The sequence below is a fragment of the Hipposideros armiger genome, unplaced genomic scaffold, assembly GCF_001890085.2.
Source record: "Hipposideros armiger isolate ML-2016 unplaced genomic scaffold, ASM189008v1 scaffold_324, whole genome shotgun sequence".
In the NCBI taxonomy this organism is placed as follows: Eukaryota; Metazoa; Chordata; class Mammalia; order Chiroptera; family Hipposideridae; genus Hipposideros; species Hipposideros armiger.
Genome location: NW_017731674.1, coordinates 1,746,163 through 1,762,255, shown reverse-complemented (window position 1 = coordinate 1,762,255; position 16,093 = coordinate 1,746,163). Strand labels below are relative to the sequence as shown.

At 53.4% G+C, this 16,093-nt stretch overlaps 2 long non-coding RNA genes across 3 annotated transcripts; both read left to right on the top strand.

The window, feature by feature from the left end:
- Positions 1–31: 31 nt before the first annotated feature.
- On the top strand, positions 32–4,962 carry LOC109392315 (uncharacterized). 2 transcript variants are annotated; one of them, XR_002126035.1, is made up of 2 exons: positions 32–405; positions 2,718–4,962. It is a non-coding gene; the product is annotated as an uncharacterized LOC109392315 (long non-coding RNA). The 2 variants fall into 2 exon arrangements; XR_002126034.1 differs by having other exon boundaries at positions 1,743–4,962.
- A 5,013-nt stretch (positions 4,963–9,975) lies between these two features.
- LOC109392305 (uncharacterized) lies at positions 9,976–14,352 on the top strand. The gene is made up of 3 exons (XR_002126033.1): positions 9,976–10,412; positions 13,201–13,433; positions 13,856–14,352. It is a non-coding gene; the product is annotated as an uncharacterized LOC109392305 (long non-coding RNA).
- The last annotated feature ends 1,741 nt before the right edge of the window (positions 14,353–16,093 follow it).

Genomic DNA, 16,093 nt, shown 5'->3' with positions numbered 1-16,093 from the left:
CCCGAGAGGCGCCGCCCCGCCCCACCCCCGCCCCAGGGCAGTGCGCGCCCGCGGGGTGGCCGGGAAAGGGCGCCCCTTTCCCTCTTCTGACTGCACGGAAAGAAAGGAGAGAAGTGACCCCGAGTCGGGTCCCTGAGCTTTGGGGCTCCCTGTGCCCGCTGTGGCGGAGAGGAGCGAGTTTCCTGCACAGCAGGCGGGCCGGAGCCGCTGCGTGCTGGGCGCCCCGGTGCACTGACCTGGGAGGGACGGAGCCTGTGCTCTAGGCGTCTCCCCAACTCGGCCCGCAGCTTTGAACTTGGCGCCTCGGTGGCTTTCTGGCCAGCCCCGCTCTGGAACCTGGGAACACCTCCACCCAGAGGACAGCTGCTGAACTCCCAGCTGGAGTGCTCCCCAAGTTGTGTGACAGTGAGTACAAAGACAGTGGCTTTGTCAGTAAATCTGTGACACTCCGCGTGTCCCCGTGGGTGATTTCTGCCTTCGCGGTTTGTGACGTATCTCACTCAGGGGCTGTGTGATCTCCAAGAAGACGCCCATTTTCAACAGTGTGACTGTTACCATGTCCCTTAACTAGTGTCCCTTTTATAAACCTACCGCGAAGATTAACAGTGTGTGAATTTAAGGGAAGACTCTGTGCCTTTGGGGACAACTGTCACCCTGGAAATACTGAACAGAGCCAGACCCCTTCAAAGATATGAAAGGTATTATTACAGGTCCTTGGGAAATTCAAACACCTGCCCTCTTATGCTAAAAAATAAGGGATGCGATGACCTAAACTAAGGAGGCCTCCGCTCAAATAAATGATCACAATTGACAGGAATATAATAATAACCCTTATTAATGTATTTTAATGTTTTTTTTTTAATCCTAGCTTATGGACAAAAATCTAAGATCTGGGTGTCTGGACTTATGGAAATGTCACACACACACACACACACACACACACACACACACGCCTCCATGTAAGCTATCGAATCTTTTCTGAAACTAGATGGGAGTAAACATCTGTAAAATATAATGTTAGATTCAATTAGGTGTTGAATGTTGGCTAAGTGAAAGCCACATGCTGGTTGCCAGACGTTTACTGGGAAGATGAGATAGCCCATGTCCTCCAGGAGGGGTGGGCTGGGCGTGAACAGTCAGCAGAATGAGTTCTCAAGCTGTAGGGCAGAGTAAGAGCATTTCCCAAGGGGCGTGAAGGAGGGGTAGGTCACTTCTAGTTGAATCTTGAGATTGTGGATCTTGAGAAGGAATATACCTGCCAAGGGTGATCCTTGTGGTTATGACTGGGCCCAAATTCATGAGGGAAGTCTAGCAGCCACCGCTGACAGAGGCTTCTCACACAGGCTGGCATTTCAGGGAGAAGCCCAAGACTGACCTGCCAGCCTGCACACTGAGCCAACTCCTATAAAAGAATTCCTGGAGTTGTATTTTGACCAATGGGCTGAGACCTTCTCATCCAATCAGAGCTGCACAGCTATATTCTCATTTGCATCTTTAGCAACCAATCAGAATGTGCATTTCTGACCAATCAAGACGGTGCTATTGGGACCAATCAGATGGTGCAAATTTGGTTTCTTAATTTGCATAAAAATGGACCAATCAGGGACCAGGGCAAGCACTTACTCTATATAAGTAGGCCTCCCCTTTGTCTCAGGGGAACGCACTTTCGGTTTTCTCTGGAGGTTGTGTTTCCCCAGCAAACTGTTTACCTGAATAAAGTCACTCCTTTTACTGCTCCTCAGATTGGGGACACCTGTTGGCAATGGATTGGTGGCAGCGACCTTTTGTTGACAATCCATATAGTCTCTCTCCATGATACTTTTACCCATTCAACGAGGTGCGCAGATGTTGTGGACCCTGAGAAAGAAGACACCTACCAAGAAGAGGCTCTGGTGGCTAACTGAGCTCAAATTTAAAAGCGGAGCATAGCTGCTGTTTCTAAACAGAGGCCTCTTATGCGAGCCATGTCCCTGCCATCTGAGCCAGCCCTTATAAAGGAGTTCCTGGAATTGTATTTCGACCAAGAAGACTGAGACTTTCCCCGTCCAGGTCCTGTCAAAGCTGTGCAGCTATATCCCAATCAGGATCTTCATCGACCAATCAGAGTGGCTCCATTCTGACCAATCAGGACAGTGCCTTTTGGACCAATTAAACTTCGAGGATTTGCAGTCCTCGTTTACATGACGATGGACCAGTCGGGGACCAAGGTCGGGGCGTCTCTCTCAACAAGTCAGCCCCACCTTCCCTTTCCACGGAAGACTGTTCCCCTGGCTGGAGCTGAGACACGGAAGACGGGCACTGAAGACGTGTTGCTGGACCAGACAGGAGCAGGTGGAGCCGAGCAGAGCTGCCAGCAGGACGGGCCTCGCCCAGGGCCGCCTCGCAGCCCTGCGGCCGCACAGCCGCGCTGCTTCCTAACTTCTTCACGGCGCCCCAAATCAGGGATTCCTGTTGGCGTCAAGTTGGAGCCAACAGCTGTCGGTTGACAATGTCATTAAATGTTCATCTCATCAGGCGGCCTGGAGCCACGGGGGAGCCTGGGCTTTGGGGTCAGACTGACGGGCTTTGGGCTCTGGCTTTACCACAGTTCCTGTTGACCTTGGGCGACTCATTTCACCTCTGGGGGTCTTGGTGCCTTCATGCCTACATGGGGACCATGGGAATATCGTCCCCTGCTTGCTGCGTGCTCACCCCGAGTTCTTTCTTTACTATTCCAGGCATCAAGCCCACCCCCAACTCTGAGGCTAAAAATAATGGGACTACAAAGATCACGAAAGTCTTAGGAAACAGTAAGTGGGATTCTGCGTGGAGACACTGATACAAAGGTGAAGGTTACTTGGGGGCAGAAGAGGTAATTCTAGTGCGAGCTTTGTGGGGCATCAGGGCCGTGGACCTGGGCTCTCGTCGCGGTTCTGCCGTGGTGGGCGGTCTTGGCCGAGGTTTTCCCCTCGAGCTGTAGTGTTCTCATGTTGTGAGGCTGCTGTGGAGATTCGGGATGCAGAAACCTCCTGCCCCCCTGCCCCTCACACTCACAAATATTTGCTGGATGTTGAATGACGAGGTAGTAAGCATTTATGAAAGGGGGCTATCTCTCTGTGCCTCAATTTCTTTATCTGAAGAAGGAAATTGCCATTTTTGATTCTGTGTTCCTTGTGATTTAGGTAAACAGGTTTTTCCCTTTTGGGGGTTTGCTGTGTTCCAGGGACTAAACTTTCAGAAGGTAACTCTACAGCTTGGGCCGGCTCTGAGGCGCTCACAGAGGCTGCCAGACACCAGCGTTTGTTGGCAGGGCAGCCCAGCATGTCCTGCCCAGCGAGGTGCCGCCTGACCGGGGCGGGGGAGGGGGCTTCTCCGGGAGGACAGATGGCAGTCCTTGGCCTGACACTGACTCCTGAGCGAAAACCCGAGGGACACCTCCCTCCAGACAGGAGGAAACCCAGTTCTGTGCTCTGAGAGCCAAGGCTCCCATCCAAGGACACTCCTAAAATCGCGGCCACAGGAGGAGGCCCCGCCCAGGGAGCTAGCTGCTGCCGACATTCCTCCTCCTCTAAAAACGGCTTCTTCCTTTTGAAAACCCGACTCAAGCTTGTTCCAGGCAGCTTGGGAGCCGTGCCACCTGACCTCCCTTCACCTCACTGATGTCACCCTCTTATCCTCTCATTCTCCTTTCCTCCTCCCTTCTTGCGAGGAGAAAACCATTTGGCGCTGTCACCTGAAAGTGACAGGCGAAGTTCCTGAAAAGCCATGGGCTGTTCAGTTCCTGCTCCTCAGGGGGTTCCCGGAGCTTCGCTTCTCTCGACCTAGAATGGTATGTCCGGTAATGCACGGCCTCTGCACGAGTCCTGGGGGCCATGCTGTGTAAATGGGGTCTCCTGGGGCTGAGGGCAGCTGGAGCACCTGACACGGCCAGTGCCAGCATCTCACGTTGTCCTCACGACATCCTGCAGGACAGGTGTTGCTGCCCTCAGGCTGCAGGGAAGGGAGCTGCAGGGAAGGGAGCTGCTGCAGAATCGACCAGGCACAACACTGCAAGACCTGTGAGCGGCGAGCCAGCTTTGCTCTCTGTCGGCCCGACTCCCAGCTCACGCTGCCCATCACACCCCATCCTCCAGCGTTTAACTTTTAAAACCCAACTTCAGCCCCTCACCCACGGGCCATCTCCGATCATGTGTGTGCAAAAGGGCATGCCTGTGGAAAAGTAACTGCCAGCACGAGCCGTGGCAGATGTCCCATCTGGGAGACCTGGCGTCTGGTCGCCACGCTGCCACTCCAGCTGTGTGTGTGAACTTCGGAGTCACTGCCTGTCTGTGAAGTCACTGGCCTCAGCTTCGTCTGTTTGCCAAGAGAGCTGCCTGGCCTGAGTGATTTCCAGGGTGGTCCCATCCTGCTGAAGTCTTTGGGCCAAACAGCCTGATTTATTGATCCTGCTGTAGTGAGTTCCAGCTCACAGCTGGCTGGGGCGTAGCTGCCCACAGAAAAGAGTTGTGTGGTGTGTTTCTGGAAGGCTGGCCTGGCCGTAGCTGGAAAGCGTCGAGATTTTGAGATATGAGGTCCGCATGCCTCCACACTTGGTGCCTCCTGGGCCGCCTCAGCTGTGACATGGGGACAGCACAGCCATCGAGTGCAGCCTATGTCGGGAAAGTAGTGGGAGCGAACGGAGCAGCATGGCTGCTGGGGCCGCCTGGAGTGATCGGCCGGTCTGGTCCGAAGCGGTGGCCCCTGATCCTGAGCACAGCTGGGGACAGCTGAGGCTTCCTCCGTTTTATAGATAAGAAGACAGAAACTCAGCAAGTGTCATCATTAGGCCATGGTTCAAGAGCCTGGCTGGGAGCCCGGGCTGGCCTCCGCAAGCTGGGCACTCTGGGGCACAGGCAACGTTTGAGGTGGTGGCCCGGTGTTCAAGTTTAATGGTTACATTTTTTAATTTTGCAGTATGTTAAGAAAATATAACATACAAAACTTGCTGTTTCGTAGTTATTGCTCAGGAAGAATCTAAATATAAAAGTGAATTGATCTAAGGTCTCTTTAAGGAAAAGGGTTAAGTCAGCCCAGGTGAAATGGCAAAAATCATGAAGATGGAACCATCCCAAATGCCTGAGGGGTGGGGACACTGAGTCAGTTCCATGAGGACAGCAGGACGGGCGCCTCCTGAGCCTCCAGCACCATGTGTCCGGCTCAGGGCCCTCTGGAGTCTTGTGAATGGGGGGAGCCAGCTGCACAGAGAAGAGCTGCATGTCGACCCCCCCATCTGGCTGCCCGCACCTGTCCTCCTGTCCTGGCCTGAGGGGCGTAAGGCTGAGGGAGTGGCTGCGGTGTGTCCCTTAGGCCGGCGCAATGCATGTCTTTAATCTCTGGATCCAGTGTCTTCAGGGAGGGGTTCACTCTGCCATCCTTGGGGTTCCAGGCCCCTGTGTGCACTGGTGTACGGCCTGGCCTTCCCCAAGATAAAGCCCGGTCCTCAGTGGGGTCAGAGCCCAGAGCCCCCACTGCGTGCAGGGCTCCATGCCAGCCCACGGGGACCGGTCAGGACAGGCGCCGAAGACACGCCATGGCACAGCTTTTCAGGTCCTTTGGTGGCTCAGTGACTGCTTTGCGATGTTCAGACTGAGTAGAGTGACACGTGGTGCCTCGTGTCATTCTAGGAATGCAGGGGTTCCCGGTGTGAGCTCCTCTTGTCCTCCCCAAACCAGCTCCTCCTCCCCCGACACCCCTGTCTGGGTGCAGGCCGCCGGGCCCACCATCAGCCGTGACTTCGCTCTCTTCTCCCCACGGCCCAGCCTGCCCCCAAGGCGGCCTGTGTGACTTGCGTTGATTTTAGAATCTTGCCTCTTGTCGGCTCATAAATTCACCTCTCCCTGTGTCCCCACCTCCACGTCACTTCCTGGCTAATATTCTCACAGCACAGAGCTGCTGTCCAGTCCTGCCCGCAGCCGGCACTCCCTCCCCGGCACCCGCAGCCTGCCCGTGCGTGACAGGGCCCCAGGCCGCCCCCTACCCCGGCAATCCCCCCCATGGCTGTGTGCTCCCATCATGCTCTGGGCTTCCTGCAGCTTCTGCCCGCGTGGGTCACTGTCCCCAAGGCACCTGGGTCTCCCCCTCCTCTATTTGTATCCCAGGAACATGCTGGTGACCCCAAGGGGCAACTGGGGGGGTTCTGGGGGCCAGAGCATCCTGGGGTTACACCTGCTAACACACTTCCCAGGAACAGGCTGCTTTCTAGATTTTGCAGAATAAACTATAAATCAAACAATCATTGTTTTTATTTCTCTGGCAGCAGGTCTTAGCTTCTAGGGCACGTGGGAGGGGCCGTGTGACTGTGTTCCCCGAAGACCTTGGGCAGAGGTGATGGTGTGCGTCACCTCCGGCTGAGCTCGCCAAGTCCCAGGTACGTGGCCGTTCATCTGCCTGTCACCTGGCTGCATGATAGCGTCCAGTGGAGGTGACAGAAGGAGCCTGGGTCCTGAGTGACCGGTTTAGAAGACAGCTGCTCAGCAATAAGCATCCACTTCACATTTGTGTGAGAAGTCGCTCTAACTGTGCTCAGTTGCTGACATTCGGGGCTGTTACTGTGACTCTCAGCTCACCTGGCTCAGCCATCCTCTTCCTTAGAGTGAGATTCACGGGGTCCCCGGGGACAGCCCGTTGGTCACACACGTGAGAGCAGCACACGTGACACAAACCCCGGGGCCTGAATCCCCTGCTGTCACCACTGCTCAGGGACCCCCAGTGTCCTGCCTGCTCCAGGTCACCCCTGCTGGTCCCCTCCCCCGCTGCCTCCAGCCCCTCTGCTCGAGGGAGGCGTCCTGTCCTTGCCAAGCGCTCTGTGCCCTGAACACTTGTCCTCTCTGGTCCTTTGAGGGGAGGGCAGCACTGGGGCTCCTAGGACCAAGGAAGGGAACCAGCTGCGTGTCACCTGGCCACCCCCCTCTGCTCCCACATTCAGGCTCAGGCTCTGAAGAGGCCCCCTGGGAGCAGGCACCTAGCAGGCCCTGAGCATTCCCAGCTGTCCCAGGGCTCAGGGCTGGCTAGTCTGTGCTTCTGAGAGCACCTGGGGCACTTGTGTTGAAATGAATTTAGATATGCGCCATGTTTCATGATCTTTAAAACAAACAGGAAGCCCAAGCCCTCTGCCCATTGGGGTGCAGGTGGCTAGGGGTTCGTGGATGCCAGCAGGTCGCCACTACTCAGTGCGGCCACTTGAGGGCACCAGAGACGGCCTTGTGGCCCCGAGAGCAGAGCCCAGAGGGGAACCAGGCGGCCCGTCAGCTGTGCCGGGGAGCAGCGCCAGGGCTCAGGGGAGGCCCGTGGCCAGCAGCTGGGTTCCTGAAGTCAGGCCAGGACATGGAAGGCTGAGTGCCAGCTCCAGATGGCTGTGTGGCCTTTGAAAAGTCACTTAATGTCTCTGGGATTTTGTTTCCTTTATGTGGAAGGATGGGGTGGGAGGAGCTGACCCAAAAGGCGTCGTCTTTTCATGCTTTAAATTGCTCTAAACTATAAGGAAAAAAGGGAAATGAGAGAATGGCAGAGATTCTTGTGTCCTGGAACCTTTGAAAGTGTCCCTGAGGGCACAGACCTGAGTGCGACCAGGAGGAAGGACGGCAGGATGGCTGGGAGGGGGGTGACATCAGAGCCATGAATGACCCCAGAGAAAAACGAGGCTATGGAGATAGTGGGGTGGGAATGTCACAGGTCTTCCGACCCAGCGTCCCTGCCACCACAGGACCAGGCTCTGGCGGGACTGCGTGGCCTTCCTGCCGCTGTCCCGGCCTCCCAGTGGGTATGAGGTAGTGGCTCTGAGGTGCAGTGTGACAGTGTGACCCTGGCCTCCCAGAGGAGCCGGCACTGCTCACCAGCCCGTGAAACGTGGGCGCTGGTCTCCGGTGATCTGAGGCACGGCTGTCCCTGATGGTTCATTTCCACGTGAGCTGTGCGGGATATTTCGGTTCATGCCACCTCGTGTGGGCGTAGGGAGATGAAATGCATGTGTGGCATTGTCCCTGAACAAATGAATGAATGAATGAGCGAACAAATGAAGAAGCTCTGGGTGGGGCATCTGGGCTGTGAAGACAGTGCCGGCGTTTCTGACTCAGGCTCTGCTCATCCCAAGCGGATTCTAGCTCCTGAGCCAGGAGTGGTGGCCAGTCACTGAAGTCCTGTCCACTGTCCCAGGTGGTGCTCGTGTGGAGGTCGAACCCAGAGGCCAGGCAGCACAAAGGCCCTAACGAGCCTCAGTGGCAGTGGGGACAGTGGTCTCCTGTGCTGTGACCCTGTGAGCACAGAGGCTGCAGGAGGTCGTCCTGTCACAGCGTCCGGATTTCACGCTCTGTCTTGCAGGAGGTCACGTGGGACTTGTGTCAGCGCAGCGAGATGCAGGTGTGAGGAAGGCGGTGGGCATGGGGGCTTTGCCCTCCGTCCTGGGAAACCCCTGCCCCTCCCGGCAGGGACGCTGGGGGCACAGGTGCCTCGGTGTCCTGGGTGAGGTGAGCATGTCTGGTGGGCCATGTCCTCTGCTGGACAGCCCTTTCTGATCTGCTCGTGGAGAAAGGTGGTGCCCTGGTGCCAAGCTCAAGCACTGCCTCCAGGGAGCCTCCCGCCGGCACCTGTCCCCACTGCCATCCTGAGTGACTTCTCATCTGAGCCCCGTGGCATTGCTTTTGTGCCCTCGGAGGCACTTTTATCACTTTGCTTTGCCACCTGAATGCCCGTATCACCTTCTCAATGGATCAGCGAGTCCCTGAGAACAGTGATGGAACGGTTTAATCTATTTCTTGGTCCTGTTCAGGGCCGTTCTCAAGGCACCTGGTCAGCAACCAGGAGACGTCTGGTGAATGAAGGATAGCACATAGTAGGCGCTTGGGAAGTTCACACAGAGTGAAAGAGCGGCCATCTCCAACAGCCGGGACATGTGACAGCCCGTCCCCACCCTTGATGTTCAGATGGAAGCCAGTCACATAAGTTCTAAAACCTGTGGAAACTTCCATGGAAATTCCTGTAAAAGCTGCCTCGTGGTAGCATGTGACATGGTCTCAGGTATCTTTCCAAGCATTCTAATATCCCAAAGTGTGTCTCTTTTTGGCTGTTTAAGATCCCAAGTGGCCCCCAGAAGAACCCAAGTCTCATGAAGTAGAGCACGTGCATGGTGACACAGGACTGTCCCATTCCCATTAGGACATCCCATCACCCAGAACTTTCCTGCCCTCCCAGAAGGACCCTCTAGTTCCATGAGAAACCCAAACACCTCCTTTAAAGAAGTGTTACAATATCTTCAGAAACATGCTTTTTAAAAAACCGTTTAAAAATGTCCAGTTCAGCAGCATTAGGTGCGTTCACATGGTTGTGCAGCCATCCCCACCACCCATTTACAGAACGTTCTCATTGTCCCAAACGGACACGCTGTGCCACCAAACCCTCCTGCCCAGGCCCCTGGAGACCTCCAGGGCACTTCCCGTCTCCATGGCTCTGCCCCCTGGGCGCCCATAGCGACGAGGCCTTCATGCCCTGTGACGGCCCGGCGCCCCCAGGCTCCACATGTACCGTGACAGGTGTTGGAATCTCGCTTTTTAAGGCTGAATCACATTCCATTGTCTGTATGGACCACATTTGTTTGCCTATCACCTGTCTGTGACATGTAGTAGTTCTCACCTTTTGGCTGTTGGGAACAAGGGGCACAACACCAGGTAGAAATATGCTTTCTGTCATGCACTCGCTCTCACCCGGAAACCCAGCACCCCCGGTAACTGTCCACGCAGCAGGTTGCACTCACCAGAAAACTGCATCCCCACAGCGTGGCAAGCACTTTCCTTGGACTGTGTGGGGCCACACAATAGACAGTGACAGGGAACGAACGGCCCTCTCACAGATGGACATGCCACCAGGGGGCAGATGACCGGACGCCAGGAGCACTCTGGTGACCTGCCAGCACGTTAGTATGGACAATCAGATTTGCGTTAAGAAACCCCGCCCCTTCTCCACTGTTCTAGAAAGGTACGGACTTGAGGAACATTTGTTCTGAATTAAACTTGGCTGCAGTCGGTGTTATCCTGTGGCTGGAGCTCGGATTACAGGGGCTGCCCTGGGCCTATGAATGGCCGAGTGCGGCTGCTCAGACAGGTGGAAAATTCTGGGGCCCTGTGCACTGTTTCAGGAAAAATGCTCCAACTGGCGTGGAGAGGGGCCAGCTGGTGATGTCAAGGGATTTATAACAGAGATTTCAAGCCCTTTTAAGGAAACGAGGCAGTTGCTAATGAAACCGGCTAAAGCTGGGTCTGGAGGTGGCGACACTTAATTTGCTAGTTACCTTGAAATGCTTGTACTTCTTAAAAAAAACAACGCTGTGCCACTCCCTTTGTGTGTGGTTCAAAAGGCAACAGGAGGGTGTGTTGAGAAGAACCTGTTATGCTAATCAGTCTGGGGTAAGTGAAACTCAACCTGCCCAGTGCAGGGAGCCCAGAGTGGGTGATCCAGGACCTGGGTGGGACATTCGAGGCCAAGTACCCGGGGCGCACTGCACCTCTCTCCCTCCCTTCCTCCCTCCCTCCCTCCCTTCCTTCCTTCCTTCCTTCTTTTTATATTCTCTCTCTCTCTCTCTCTTGTTTTTATTTATTTATTTTTTAAGCACACTGGTGGGGGGCCTGAAGAGAGCTTTATTTAAAAAATTTTTTTAAACTAAAAAAATTTTTTTAAAAGATTTTATTGGGGAATTGGGGGGAGGAAAGCAGCATTGGGGAATCAGGGAAGGGGAACAGACAAGTTGCTGTCCTTTTGTTCTTGTCTAGTTGTGGAGGACGTCTCTTCACTGGCCCATGTTGGTATTATCATTGCGCTCTTCCCAGGTGAGGCAGTCGCTCGCTGGCCATTGGACGGCTGCTCATGGCGGCTGTCGGCCAGCCCCACTGCAGCCTACGCCGTCGCCAGCAACTCACAGCACCCCAGCTCCAGGTTGAGCTGTTGTTCACCATCTTAGCTGTAGAGGGTACAGTGTTACTGGCCCTCATGTGGGATCCGAACCAGGGTTCTGCTGCTTAGAGCTGGAGTCCCAAGCCAACTCCTAACCAACGCGCTACTCGGCTGGCCCGAGAGCTTTATTTTTTAAGCAGTTACAAAGCTGCTTAAAGGCTTTCCACCTCCAGAGAGAGTTTTGAAAATTGTTTACTTCTATTGCATTTCCACGTGTTTCCATCATCTTCACAACCCTCCCATCACATCGCCTTGGGAGTGTGGGCTTTATAAAGAGGAACCAAGGCCCATTGCTGTGACATACAAGCTGCGACATTACCAGCTGGGCTTACTGTGTGTTTGAAATAGGTAGGAAACGGAAATAGTCCCCGATTTAGGAATAGAAATCTTACGTTTGGAGGTGGGGAGTGAAGGCCCTAGAATTAGCTCTGAGCGGAGCAGCTAAGCTAGAGGGATTTCTCCACCAGGCTCTCTGTGCTATCACGGAACACCGAAACAGACAAGCAAGCCAGACAAAGGAGCAGGTAACTAACACTCCAATTGTCACCCAATGAGATGGCCCAAAGCTGAAGAGGGGTGGCAGCAGGATGGAAAGGCTCTGGAAGTGAGGGTGTGGAGGCGCTTTGGGACCATGACCCTGAGGCGTGGCTGGTGGCAGCATCATTGGGGCCATCACTCTGTGCAGGAAGGCAGACACTACTGGGGCGACCCTATGCCCCTAAGATGTGGGGTGTCTGAACGCTGCTTTGGAGTGAGAGGTTTTTCAATTGAAGCTTGACTAGCTGGGTCAGAGAAGTGTGTTTTCATTTTCTCTTTGGGGGGGTCACTTCTCAGTAAGGCGGTCATCTCCTCAGGCGTTGAAGACCCTCCTCCGCCCCACCTCCTGCTGGCCTGTCTGTCACCAGCTGGGCTCCAGGAGGCGCGTTGCATTGGGTGCGTTCTGTGAGCTTCTCTCTGTCCCCTGGAGACACTGCAGATGAAGGTCTCCACGGACCGTCCCCATGTCTTCTGCCTTCTCCTCTGTGTTCTTTATGAAGTCCTTTCCCCTGTTTCAAGGCACACTCCAGCCTCATGTCCTTGAAGCCTTTCCTGACCAAGCCAGTCTTGTCCGCCGCCCCCTACCCTCCCTGTGATACTCAGAGCTGGGCCTCTGGTTTTCATACTTGGAGCACACGTCACACTCTGCACTTCAAAGTGTCTTGTCTCATGACGGGTGTGGACCGCTCTTACTCCTGGGAGACTCTTAGAGCAGGAATGCTCGTTAAAAATGATTTCATTGACTTTGACCAAAAGGTTTTTGAGCAAAAGCTGTTGAATCCATAAGTATTTCTCACCTCGAATAGTAAGCAGGGCCAAGGAACTCAGCGGTTAACTTTAACTTGAAAAAGAACCTTCAGGATTAGAAAAGCAGGGGTGGTTATACCACTCAGAAGAGGTTCCTGGGAGTCCACATGAGAAACACGAGAAGGGGCATGAAACGCCGCAGAAACCCAGCCGTCTTTCTCAGTGCTGCATTCTGCAGACCTAGCTCCTTCTCCAGGGCTAATTCCCTACAATGTCCAAGAGGAGGAATTCATGGGGCAGCCTGCAGACCCTCTGAAACTGCACACCCTTCGGTGCTCGTTTCTTCTGGTGCGGGGAGGGGGGGGGCCGCCACAGAAGGACGCAGCTCCCCGCTCAGTTTACCCTCCTGCCTCTCTAACGCCGCCAGCTGTGGAGGGAAGCTTGCAACCCCAAAGGCCTTTCCGTCTGCAAGTGGATTGAAAGAGTATTCAATTTATGAAAACATAATATATGTAACTTTGTAGAAAGAAAGACTTACCTTTAAAACAGAAATAAAGGCCTCCATAGGAAATGCGGCCTGCCCTCAGTATGGGGGTGTACGTGTGTGGGAGGGGTGTCAATTTCAATTCAGGGGAAAAACATGTAGGTGAGCATCAGAATACGGAAAACCTTCTAGTACAATCTTCCTTATGGGGAGAACATCCCAAATATTGCTTCCGGCCAACTGAGCTCGGAGCAGAGACCATTAGTGGGAGAGGGTGCTCATACCTGTTTATGCAGAGAACTCTACTGCCGGCTTTTAATACGGGCTCATGACTCTGACTCTGTGTTCCCGGGAGTCACTGTCAGGTAGAGATGATGGTGGCATGAAAAAAGCCTTTGGTTTCTTCTGAGCTGTGTGTTACCTAAGGTGAGGGAATCATTACGGGTCGTTAACCTTTACTATTACTATTTATAAAGATTTTGTGACTTCTTCCGTGTGTGCCTCTGAACAGTATGGAGCGAGCTGGCACACCCTTCGTTCTTCGGTGGTTACACTCATGGCAGGATTCCTAGGACTTGTTGCTCTAACCTACAGACGTTACGTCCCTCTCAGCCTCGGTTTCCTCATCTGTGAAATGGCCACACTGACGGTACCTACCTCATACGGTCAGTGACACAACACACAGGAAGTACTCGGCGTAGTGAAGCAGGTATGTTCAAAAACGAATTCATTTTCTCAGTTTCAAATATGGACTAAGAATAAAATTTGCTGTCAACTAATTTATAACTCACTGTTGTGTGATGACGGAGTTAGGAGACCCAGTCTACGGTGATGACGGGCAAATTACTTAATTTTTCTGGGTTTCTGTTTCTTGCTCTTATAATGAAGGAGCTGGGTTAGTAACTTCCAGTTCTAAAGGCCTATGATTTAGGGTGTTTTTCACTTTATTTTTAAACAAAGTCTTAATAAGATTTAACATAGGAAGTATTGTACACTTTGGCAATTCATATTTTAATTAAATGAACCCCAGATTAAAATTGTCTTGTGCAAAGTTTAAAATACAGAAGGATATGGAAAGTGAAATATACATATCATTCACATTAAGAAAACTTGATTCATTTTTTTTCATAGATTTGAAAATGCTGTGGGTGGAACTCAATTATCAATTATATTTAAAGGTGCAAAAACAAGATTGGAATCACTGCTGTAGAAAAGGAAATTACTTTCGATGCCCATTGTGTCTGGAAGAAGAAGGGAGTTCCTGTCCCCACATGGCTGTGACGTTACAGGAGGGGAAGCCAAGCGGACAACAGGCCGCTCCTTTGGGGAACGTCATCTAACAGAGGTGGAATGAATATAGCTAAGCGACAACATGCACCTAAATAAAACATGGACCCAGAATTTGATATTTGCAACAAGAAGCCTGTCCTGGTGTTCCAGGCCATGAAGGAAACACTTCTGGACAGAATTGGATTCAAATTCTGGGCCTTTTCCTTTCTAACTGTGTGACCTTGGGCACGTTATGTAATGCTGCTGGGCTCAGTTCTTCAAAAAATGGGGGGCCGGCCAAGTGGCGCGATGGTTAAGAACTGGCTTGGGACGCCAGAGGGCCCCGGTTCGGATCCCACATATGAGGGCCAGTGACACTGCCCTTTACAGCTAAGATGCTGAACAACAGCTCAACCTGGAGCTGGGCTGCCATGAGTCGCCGGCGATGGCGTAGGCTGCAGCCCCTGTGGCAGTGGGTTGCCATGGGCTACCGTGTGTAGCCAGCAGCCAGCGTGAGCGGCCATCCAGAAGCCGGCGACTGATCTGCCTCGCCCGGGAAGAGTGCAATGATGGTGCCAACTTGGGCCAGTGAAACAACGTCCTCCACAACTAGACTGAAGAACAAAAGGACAGCAACTTGTCTGCTGCCCTTCCCCCAATTCCCCAGCGCTGTTCCCATCCCCCCAATTCCCTAATCAAAAAAATCTTAAAAAAAAAGTGGGGCTAGCCTTAGAGTTGTTGTGAATATGAAGGGAGAAAATACATGTAAGACTCTTAAGAACAGTGCCGGCCACAGAGAATATCAGCTATTATGATTCGACCCCGTAACCACTCATGGGCTATGTCCACCAGGCTATGAATGGTCTCTGTACTCAGAAGTACGATTGGGCCTCAGCTTTTGTGTCCGGTCTACCATGTGTTACAGCGTGAGATGTGAAACTCGGGCAGTCCAGTCCAGGGGGACCCACGTTAGTCTAGCAAGAGGCTGTTAGGAGTGAGAGGACTTCTTCCGTCCAGGCAGGAACATGAGATGTAAATGAAATCGTCGCTGACAGCCTTGCCTCCAAGTGTTCGGTTCCTGGGCCAGGTTTTCGGGAGAGCATCACGGTACATATTAAAGCCTCTGTGACACTCAGAGTCGAGCGTGCCTGATTAGGCTCTCGTGTCCTGTATTTATAAAAAGGTTAATGGTGTATTTCCCTGGTGTGACTTATTTTTGGCTCTTACTAATATTTATGAATACAATAAAATCCATACAGCATAATGCGTGAGGTTAATTTGTTCCAGTAATCCGCCTGCTTTTATTTAAGGAGAGATTCCAGAAGATGCCACCTCTTGACCAGTGATTTCAGCAGAGAGCAGGCAATACGCAGGAAAGGACAAGGTGAGAAATATAATCCTGGCGACAGTGCGTTCTTCCGGGAGGTTATCAGGGCCGTGGTGTGGGAAGGCGAGCCCTCGGCCAGTAATCTCATTGACGCTTCCCGCGACCCCAGTCTTGTCTATTCAACCAGCAGTGTCTGGGTCACAGGCGGCCTTGGCTGGATGCGTCCACAGGTCATCAAAAGCAGGTTCCAGGTGGTAGCCCTTTGGGCTCAGCTGGGCCTGGCTTTGGCACCGACTGGTTTGGTTGCTTTTTGGTGACTTTGGGGTAATACTAAACCTTATACATGGCAGCTATCCTGTACCTGTCCCCACGGGGTTTTGGCAGCTACTGGATATTTGGTCACTAACGCCTGTGGCCCCTTCATTTGCACACATGGCAGAAACTCTTGCTGCAAAGAGAGAAGAGAATGGCCTCTTCTTAACCGGCACGCTGCCAGCCACAGGCAGGAGCCTCCTGGGGGCCTTTCGTCCGCGCTGTCCTCGCGGGGGGAGCGACTCGCAGACAGGCGCGTGGGGTCCTCGTCCTCAGCCCCCCTTCCCGAAAGGCTGCTGGCTTTCACGCATCCCACCCCCACGGACCCACGCACGTCTGACGCCGCGCCCGTGACAGTCCACATTCGGGCAGCCTTGATTCCCCGGGGAAACGGGGCTCAGCGTGGACGATCCGGGCCGCTCTGGGCCGGGACTTGAACTTTCCTGGAGAAACACAGAACA